At 43.8% G+C, this 11,087-nt stretch overlaps 1 pseudogene; it reads right to left on the bottom strand.

Moving 5' to 3' along the window:
• The window catches only part of LOC135532748 (multidrug resistance-associated protein 1-like), a 72,846-nt pseudogene that overhangs the window by 23,724 nt on the left and 38,035 nt on the right, over positions 1-11,087 (bottom strand).

Below are 11,087 nucleotides of genomic sequence, written 5' to 3'. Positions count from 1 at the left end.
CAGGGTATCCATCCAGCATCACTGATACCATGTTCTAATGATACCAACCAGGGTATCCATCCAGCATCACTGATACCATGTTATAATGATACCAACCAGGGTATCCATCCAGCATCACTGATACCATGTTATAATGATACCAACCAGGGTATCCATCCAGCATCACTGATATCATGTTATAATGATACCAACGAGGGTATCCATCCAGCATCACTGATATCATGTTGTAATGATACCAACCAGGGTATCCATCCAGCATCACTGATATCATGTTCTAATGATACCAACCAGGGTATCCATCCAGCATCACTGATACCATGTTATAATGATACCAACCAGGGTATCCATCCAGCATCACTGATATCATGTTATAATGATACCAACCAGGGTATCCATCCAGCATCACTGATATCATGTTCTAATGATACCAACCAGGGTATCCATCCAGCATCACTGATATCATGTTATAATGATACCAACCAGGGTATCCATCCAGCATCACTGATACCATGTTATAATGATACCAATGAGGGTATCCATCCAGCATCACTGATACCATGTTATAATGATACCAACCAGGGTATCCATCCAGCATCACCGATACCATGTTATAATGATACCAATGAGGGTATCCATCCAGCATCACTGATACCATGTTATAATGATACCAATGAGGGTATCCATCCAGCATCACTGATACCATGTTATAATGATACCAACCAGGGTATCCATCCAGCATCACTGATACCATGTTATAATGATACCAATGAGGGTATCCATCCAGCATCACTGATACCATGTTATAATGATACCAACCAGGGTATCCATCCAGCATCACTGATACCATGTTGTAATGATACCAACCAGGGTATCCATCCAGCATCACTGATACCATGTTATAATGATACCAACCAGGGTATCCATCCAGCATCACTGATACCATGTTATAATGATACCAATGAGGGTATCCATCCAGCATCACTGATACCATGTTATAATGATACCAACCAGGGTATCCATCCAGCATCACTGATACCATGTTATAATGATACCAATGAGGGTATCCATCCAGCATCACTGATATCATGTTCTAATGATACCAACCAGGGTATCCATCCAGCATCACTGATATCATGTTCTAATGATACCAACCAGGGTATCCATCCAGCATCACTGATACCATGTTATAATGATACCAACCAGGGTATCCATCCAGCATCACTGATATCATGTTATAATGATACCAACCAGGGTATCCATCCAGCATCACTGATATCATGTTCTAATGATACCAACCAGGGTATCCATCCAGCATCACTGATATCATGTTGTAATGATACCAACCAGGGTATCCATCCAGCATCACTGATATCATGTTATAATGATACCAATCAGGGTATCCATCCAGCATCACTGATACCATGTTGTAATGATACCAACCAGGGTATCCATCCAGCATCACTGATACCATGTTGTAATGATACCAACCAGGGTATCCATCCAGCATCACTGATATCATGTTATAATGATACCAACCAGGGTATCCATCCAGCATCACTGATATCATGTTATAATGATACCAACCAGGGTATCCATCCAGCATCACTGATATCATGTTATAATGATACCAACCAGGGTATCCATCCAGCATCACTGATACCATGTTGTAATGATACCAACCAGGGTATCCATCCAGCATCACTGATATCATGTTGTAATGATACCAACCAGGGTATCCATCCAGCATCACTGATACCATGTTGTAATGATACCAACCAGGGTATCCATCCAGCATCACTGATACCATGTTATAATGATACCAACCAGGGTATCCATCCAGCATCACTGACACCATGTTATAATGATACCAATCAGGGTATCCATCCAGCATCACTGATACCATGTTGTAATGATACCAACCAGGGTATCCATCCAGCATCACTGATATCATGTTATAATGATACCAACCAGGGTATCCATCCAGCATCACTGATATCATGTTATAATGATACCAACCAGGGTATCCATCCAGCATCACTGATACCATGTTATAATGATACCAATCAGGGTATCCATCCAGCATCACTGATATCATGTTGTAATGATACCAGTGAGATAAACTCTCCGTGTTGTCACAACTAAATGGTTTTAAACATCACCCCATGCTCATGTCAAAAAGTGATTCTGTGTCTTCAAACCCTTGACAAGATGCTGTATAACTCAACTGGTTTCATGCATTGTAAACCCATTCAAATTGATCAGAACATTTCCACCCAAACTATGAAATGGTGCCAACGCCAGCCAGAATCTCATGCAGTTCCTTCCCCATCACACTCAGACCCCAGGATCCAGCCCCACCCATCATGACTCAATCAGCCCACCTCCCACCCATCATGACTCAATCAGCCCTCCTCCCAGCCATCATCACTCAATCAGCCCTCCTCCCAGCCATCCAGCCCAGGACCCAGCCATCATCACTCAATCAGCCCTCCTCCCAGCCATCCAGCCCAGGACCCAGCCATCATCACTCAATCAGCCCTCCTCCCAGCCATCATCACTCAATCAGCCCTCCTCCCACCCATCCAGCCCTCCTCCCACCCATCATCACTCAATCAGCCCACCTCCCACCCATCATGACTCAATCAGCCCTCCTCCCAGCCATCCAGCCCACCTCCCACCCATCATCACTCAATCAGCCCACCTCCCACCCATCATGACTCAATCAGCCCTCCTCCCACCCATCCAGCCCTCCTCCCACCCATCATCACTCAATCAGCCCACCTCCCACCCATCATGACTCAATCAGCCCTCCTCCCACCCATCCAGCCCTCCTCCCACCCATCATCACTCAATCAGCCCACCTCCCACCCATCATCACTCAATCAGCCCTCCTCCCAGCCATCCAGCCCAGAACCCACCCATCACAGTGTCAGGTTGTAGAGTTGAACACAACATGGGCTTGGACCAGGAGGACCTGTGTTTTCTCTGAGTGCTGCTGTAGTGTAGCTGACATGCAAACACATGCATGAGCCAGGCTGTCTGTGTGTCCATACTGCAGGGCCATCTATACACGGCCTTTACATGGCCTACCACCCTTGTCTCATAGCCTCAGATCATAGTGACCTCATACCCTTAGATCAGTGACCTCATGACCTCATATCAGAGTGACCTCATACCCTTAGATCAGTGACCTCGTGACCTCATACCCTCATATCAGAGTGATCTCGTACCCTCAGATCAGGGACCTCATATCCTCAGATCAGTGACCTCATGACCTCATATCAGAGTGACCTCATACCCTTAGATCAGTGACCTCGTGATCTCATACCCTCATATCAAAATGACCTCGTACCCTCAGATCAGAGTGACCATCTGAAATCAGAGATACTGATGTGAAAATAATTCCTGGAATTCCACCCAACTAAACCAATTATTGATTTTTTTTTTTTATCTCCACACCAGTCCTGTAGCCTGACCCCATCCTGACCCCTGTGCTCTCCTAACAGATCAGGAGGGTGGAACAAAGCTACCAGTCCAGATCAGTAGTGTTTCTTAAGGGAAAGAGGGAGGAGACAAGGAGAGGTAGCCTGTATAAGGATAGAGACACTAACTAAACCAAGGCTGTGTCCCAGATGGCACTCTATTCCCTACATAGGACTCATGTGGCTCTGGTCCAAACAAGTACACTACATAGTGAATATGGTTCCATTTGGGACACATCCCAAGTCTTCTAGGGGGACAGACAACCAATCAAACCTTCAGTATCCTCCTCCTCCTCCCTCCCCTCTTCTGAATGGCAGACAGGACAAAAAAAGGGGGATGAAAGAAAGAGAGAGAATGAAAGAGAAAGGAGAGAGAGAGAATGAAAGAGAGAGAATGAAAGAGAATGAGAGAGAGCAAAGGAGAGAGAGAGAAGAGAGAGAGAAGAGAGAGAAGAGAAAGACAGTGAAGGAGAGAGAAGGCGAAGGAGAGAGAGAGTGATGGAGAGAGAGTGAGCGAGCAAAGGAGAGAGAGCGAGTGAGCGAGAAGGAGAGAGAGAGCGAGTGAGCGAGCGAAGGAGAGAGAGCGAGTGAGCGAGCGAAGGAGAGAGAGCGAAGGAGAGAGGGGGAGAGAGAAAGAGAGAGAGAGAAGAAGAGAGAGAATGACAGAGAGAGTGAAGGAGAGAGGAGAAAGAGAAGAGAGAGAGATGAGGGAGATGAGAAAGAGACAAACGTAAAAATACATTAAATAGAAAAACAATAGTGAAAGGCAGGGTTGGGAAGTAACTGATTACATGAAATACATTAAATGTAATCTGATTACAAAACAACCAGTCAGTTACATTACCAGCAAACATATTGTAATCAGAGTACAGATACGTTTGAAAAATTAGATAATTACTTATTGGATTACTACTACATTTAGACGGGGTGTTTGTGAGACAAATACATGATGGCACCTTTCGGGTTTGTCTCTGGTGGAACAGTCTGACCACCAATCAGAAACCACTATGATGACTCACCAAATGATGACCACCAATCAGAAACCACTATGATGACTCACCAAATGATGACCACCAATCAGAAACCACTATGATGACTCCCAAATGATGACCACCAATCAGAAACCACTATGATGACTCACCAAATGATGACCACCAATCAGAGACCACTATGTCGACACATCAAATGATGACCACCAATCAGAAACCACTATGATGACTCACCAAATGATGACCACCAATCAGAGACCACTATGTCGACACATCAAATGATGACCACCAATTAGAAACCACTATGATGACTCACCAAATGATGACCACCAATCAGAAACCACTATGATGACTCACCAAATGATGACCACCAATCAGAAACCACTATGATGACTCGCCAAATGATGACCACCAATCAGAAACCACTATGATGACTCCCAAATGATGACCACCAATCAGAAACCACTATGATGACTCACCAAATGATGACCACCAATCAGAGACCACTATGTCGACACATCAAATGATGACCACCAATCAGAAACCACTATGATGACTCACCAAATGATGACCACCAATCAGAGACCACTATGTCGACACATCAAATGATGACCACCAATTAGAAACCACTATGATGACTCACCAAATGATGACCACCAATCAGAAACCACTATGATGACTCACCAAATGATGACCACCAATCAGAAACCACTATGATGACTCACCAAATGATGACCACCAATCAGAAACCACTATGATGACTCACCAAATGATGACCACCAATTAGAAACCACTATGATGACTCACCAAATGATGACCACCAATCAGAAACCACTATGATGACTCACCAAATGAGGACTGGCCACCCCACATAGCCTGGTTCCTCTCTAGGTTTCTTCCTAGGTTTTGGCTTTTCTAGGGAGTTTTTCCTAGCCACCGTGCTTCTACACCTGCATTGCTTGCTGTTTGGGGTTTTAGGCTGGGTTTCTGTACAGCACTTTGAGATATCAGCTGATGTACGAAGGGCTATATAAATAAATTTGATTTGATTTGACCACCAATCAGAAACCACTATGATGACTCACCAAATGATGACCACCAATCAGAGACCACTATGTCGACACATCAAATGATGACCACCAATCAGAGACCACTATGATGACTCACCAAATGATGACCACCAATCAGAAACCACTATGATGACTCACCAAATGATGACCACCAATCAGAAACCACTATGATGACTCACCAAATGATGACCACCAATCAGAGACCACTATGTCGACACATCAAATGATGACCACCAATCAGAGACCACTATGATGACACACCAAATGATGACCACCAATCAGAGACCACTATGTCGACACATCAAATGATGACCACCAATCAGAGACCACTATGTCGACACATCAAATGATGACCACCAATCAGAGACCACTATGTCGACACATCAAATGATGACCACCAATCAGAGACCACTATGTCGACACATCAAATGATGACCACCAATCAGAGACCACTATGTCGACACATCAAATGATGACCACCAATCAGAAACCACTATGATGACACACCAAATGATGACCACCAATCAGAGACCACTATGATGACACACCAAATGATGACCACCAATCAGAGACCACAATGTCGACACACCAAACGTGTTTGATGGATTATTTTGGTCTTCTTCTAATGAAAGCAATCCGATTACATTACTGTAATCGTTACTGAGTAATCCCAAAAAAATGACATTACTGATTACAATTTGACAGGTAACTGGTAATTGTAACAGATTACATTTATAAAGAAACCTACCCAACCCTGACGAAAGCAGAGAGACAAACCATTGTGTAATATGACTAGTTTAAAACGCTGAACACACAACAAGCAGGGGAGACGGTGCTACTGTGGTGGTGTTAAACTGGTACAGACAACAAGCAGGGGAGACGGTGCTACTGTGGTGGTGTTAAACTGGTACAGACAACAAGCAGGGGAGACGGTGCTACTGTGGTGGTGTTAAACTGGTACGGACAACAAGCAGGGGAGACGGTGCTAATGTGTTAAACTGCTACAGACAACAAGCAGGGGAGACGGTGCTACTGTGTTAAACTGGTACAGACAACAAGCAGGAGAGACGGTGCTACTGTGTTAAACTGGTACGGACAACAAGCAGGGGAGACGGTGCTGACATGACTATAGTGGTTATAGAGATGATGACATGACTATAGTGGTTATAGAGATGATGACATGACTATAGTGGTTATAGAGATGACGACATGACTATAGTGGTTATAGAGATGATGACATGACTATAGAGGTTATAGAGATGATGACATGACTATAGTGGTTATAGAGATGACGACATGACTATAGAGGTTATAGAGATGATGACATGACTATAGTGGTTATAGAGATGATGACATGACTATAGTGGTTATAGAGATGATGACATGACTATAGTGGTTATAGAGACGATGACATGACTATAGTGGTTATAGAGACGATGACATGACTATAGTGGTTATAGAGATGATGACATGACTATAGTGGTTATAGAGATGATGACATGACTATAGTGGTTATAGAGATGATGACATGACTATAGTGGTTATAGATTTACATTACATTTAAGTCATTTGGCAGACGCTCTTATCCAGAGCGACTTACAATATAGAGATGATAACATGACTATAGTGGTTATAGAGATGATGACATGACTATAGTGGTTATAGAGATGATGACATGACTATAGTGGTTATAGAGATGATGACATGACTATAGTGGTTATAGAGATGATGACATGACTATAGTGGTTATAGAGATGATGACATGACTATAGTGGTTATAGAGATGATGACATGACTATAGTGGTTATAGAGATGATGACATGACTATAGTGGTTATAGAGATGATGACATGACAAACCGTGACAATGACTGGTTTTAGAGATGATGACATGACTATAGTGAGTGGTTATAGAGATGATGACATGACTATAGTGGTTATAGAGATGATGACATGACTATAGAGGTTATAGAGATGATGACACGACTATAGTGGTTATAGAGATGATGACACGACTATAGTGGTTATAGAGATGATGCCATGACTATAGTGGTTATAGAGATGATGACATGACTATAGTGGTTATAGAGATGATGACATGACTATAGTGGTTATAGAGATGATGACATGACTATAGTGGTTATAGAGATGATGACATGACTATAGTGGTTATAGAGATGATGACATGACTATAGTGGTTATAGAGACGATGACATGACTATAGTGGTTATAGAGACGATGACATGACTATAGTGGTTATAGAGACGATGACATGACTATAGTGGTTATAGAGATGATGACATGACTATAGTGGTTATAGAGATGATGACATGACAAACCGTGACAATGACTGGTTTTAGAGATGATGACATGACTATAGTGGTTATAGAGATGATGACATGACTATAGTGGTTATAGAGATGATAACATGACTATAGTGGTTATAGAGATGATGACATGACTATAGTGGTTATAGAGATGATGACATGACTATAGTGGTTATAGAGATGATGACATGACTATAGTGGTTATAGAGATGATGACATGACTATAGTGGTTATAGAGATGATGACATGACTATAGTGGTTATAGAGATGATGACATGACTATAGTGGTTATAGAGATGATGACATGACTATAGTGGTTATAGAGATGATGACATGACTATAGTGGTTATAGAGATGATGACACGACTATAGTGGTTATAGAGATGCTGACATGACTATAGTGGTTATAGAGATGCTGACATGACTATAGTGGTTATAGAGATGATGACATGACTATAGTGGTTATAGAGATGATGACATGACTATAGTGGTTATAGAGATGATGACATGACTATAGTGGTTATAGAGATGATGACATGACTATAGTGGTTATAGAGATGACGACACGACTATAGTGGTTATAGAGATGATGACATGACTATAGTGGATATAGAGATGATGACATGACTATAGTGGTTATAGAGACGATGACATGACTATAGTGGTTATAGAGACGATGACATGACTATAGTGGTTATAGAGACGATGACATGACTATAGTGGTTATAGAGATGATGACACGACTATAGTGGTTATAGAGATGACACGACTATAGTGGTTATAGAGATGATGACATGACTATAGTGGTTATAGAGATGATGACATGACTATAGTGGTTAAAGAGATGATGACATGACAAACAGTGGCAATGACTATAGAGGTTATAGTGTAGAGATGTAGCTAGCTAGCTAGCTAGCTGATGATGATGATGATGAAGATAACATATGTCACCTGATTCGTCATCTTCCTGTTCTTTGTTGGCGTAAGTCCTGAGGAACTCAGCGAAGGCCCCGTCACGAGCCATCAGCTCCAGGTAGGAGCCCCTCTCAGTGATCTCTCCCTCCACCATCACCAGGATCAGATCTGCCTGGGGCAGGAAGCTCAGACCGTGGGTCACCAGAACACGAGTCTACGGAGACAGAAACACACACACACAGAGGGTCAGAGTAGGGCTTTTTAAATAGATCCAGTATATTAAGGGATTTTAGTTGAATTGACAGATTGAAGATAGATGTGGTACACAGACACAATCCATGTCTCAGTTGTCTCAAGGCTTAAAAATCCTCCTTTAACCTGGTCTCCTCCCCTTCATCTTTAACCAGGTCTCCTCTCCTTCATCTTTAACCAGGTCTCCTCCCCTTCATCTACACTGATTGAAGTGGATTTAACAGGTGACATCAATATGAGATCACCTGGATTCACCTGGTCAGTCTACGTCATGGAAAGACCATGTTTTGTACACTGAGTGTATATACAGTACATATACTGTATATTTTGATTGAACAGCTGACTGAAGACTGGACGGCCGGGGATTTGTGAGGTTGAGTCCATTTCAAAGATGGTGGATAAATGAAGATAGTTCACTTAGGCCATTTACCATTTACCTTAGTTCATTGACTGTATAGGAACCAGGTACCAGCTGGGTCTGGTCTGATTAGTTCATTGACTGTAGAGGAACCAGGTACCAGATTGGTCTGGTCTGTTTAGTTCATTGACTGTAAAGGAACCAGGTACCAGATGGGTCTGGTCTGATTAGTTCATTGACTGTAGAGGAACCAGGTACCAGCTGGGTCTGGTCTGTTTAGTTCATTGACTGTATAGGAATCAGGTACCAGCTGGGTCTGGTCTGTATAGTTCATTGACTGTATAATATGAACCAGGTACCAGCTGGGTCTGGTCTGTTTAGTTCATTGACTGTAGAGGAACCAGATACCAGCTGGGTCTGGTCTGTTTAGTTCATTGACTGTAGAGGAATCAGGTACCAGCTGGGTCTGGTCTGATTAGTTCATTGACTGTATAATATGAACCAGGTACCAGCTGGGTCTGGTCTGATTAGTTCATTGACTGTATAGGAACCAGGTACCAGCTGGGTCTGGTCTGTTTCGACGGTGTCTGAAGGAAGACACGGTCACTGTCCTAATGAGTAGACCCGCCCCTAACGAGTAGACCCGCCCCCAGCAAGGACACCCCATAACGTGTGTGTGTGTGACATCCTATAAAGGAAGACACACAGAGTGTCACCAGCACGAGTCTACAGAGACAAAAGTCAGTCACACACAGACAGAGAGTCACACTGTAAACCAAATCCAAACCACATCCCTATTATAAACCCTGACCTCTGTTTTGGGGTTACGACCTCTTACCCTGTCCTTGAGGACTCCCTGGGGCCCGACAACCTTCTCGAAGATGTGTTTGCCCACGTGGGCGTCGACCGCCGACAGAGGATCGTCCAATAGATAGACAGCACAGTTGCAGTAGACCGCTCTGGCCAGACTGACCCTCTGCTTCTGACCACCTGACAGGTTCACACCCTGAGGAGGAGGAGGGGGAGGAGGAGGGGGGAGGAGGAGGGGGATAAGGGGAGGGAAAGGAGGAGGAGGAGGAGAAGGGGGAAGGGAAGGAGGAGCTGGGGGGAGGAGAAGGGGGAGGGGGAGGAGGAGGAGGGGGAGGGGGCAGGGGGAGGAGGGGGAGGAAGAGGAGGAGGAGAAGGGGGAGGCGGAGGAGGAAGAGGAAGAGGAGGAGGAAGAAGAGGGTGAGGAGGAGGAGGAGGGAAGACAACATGTTAAAATACAACCATCAATACTGCCAGCGCCCAAGACCAGACATGTGTTCTCTGTTCACTACCTGTATACCAGGATACATTATCTCAAGACCAGTCATGGGTTCTCTGTTCACCAGCTGTATACCAGGATACATTATCTCAAGACCAGACATGGGTTCTCTGTTCACTACCTGTATACCAGGATACATTATCTCAAGACCAGACATGGGTTCTCTGTTCACTACCTGTATACCAGGATACATTATCTCAAGACCAGACATGGGTTCTCCATTCACTACCTGTATACCAGGATACAATATCTCAAGGCACACAGAGGGTGTTTCAAACCAACAACCTGGGTCCTTCACTGGGCATACCAGTGGGTCCCAGCACTTACAAAACCAGTGACCATGGCCTCACCTTCTCCCTGATCTAACCCCCACCAGACCCCCTCCTGTCC

The sequence above is a fragment of the Oncorhynchus masou genome, unplaced genomic scaffold (assembly GCF_036934945.1).
Source record: "Oncorhynchus masou masou isolate Uvic2021 unplaced genomic scaffold, UVic_Omas_1.1 unplaced_scaffold_2005, whole genome shotgun sequence".
Lineage (NCBI taxonomy): Eukaryota > Metazoa > Chordata > Actinopteri > Salmoniformes > Salmonidae > Oncorhynchus > Oncorhynchus masou.
This window is presented reverse-complemented; position numbering and strand designations above follow the sequence as displayed.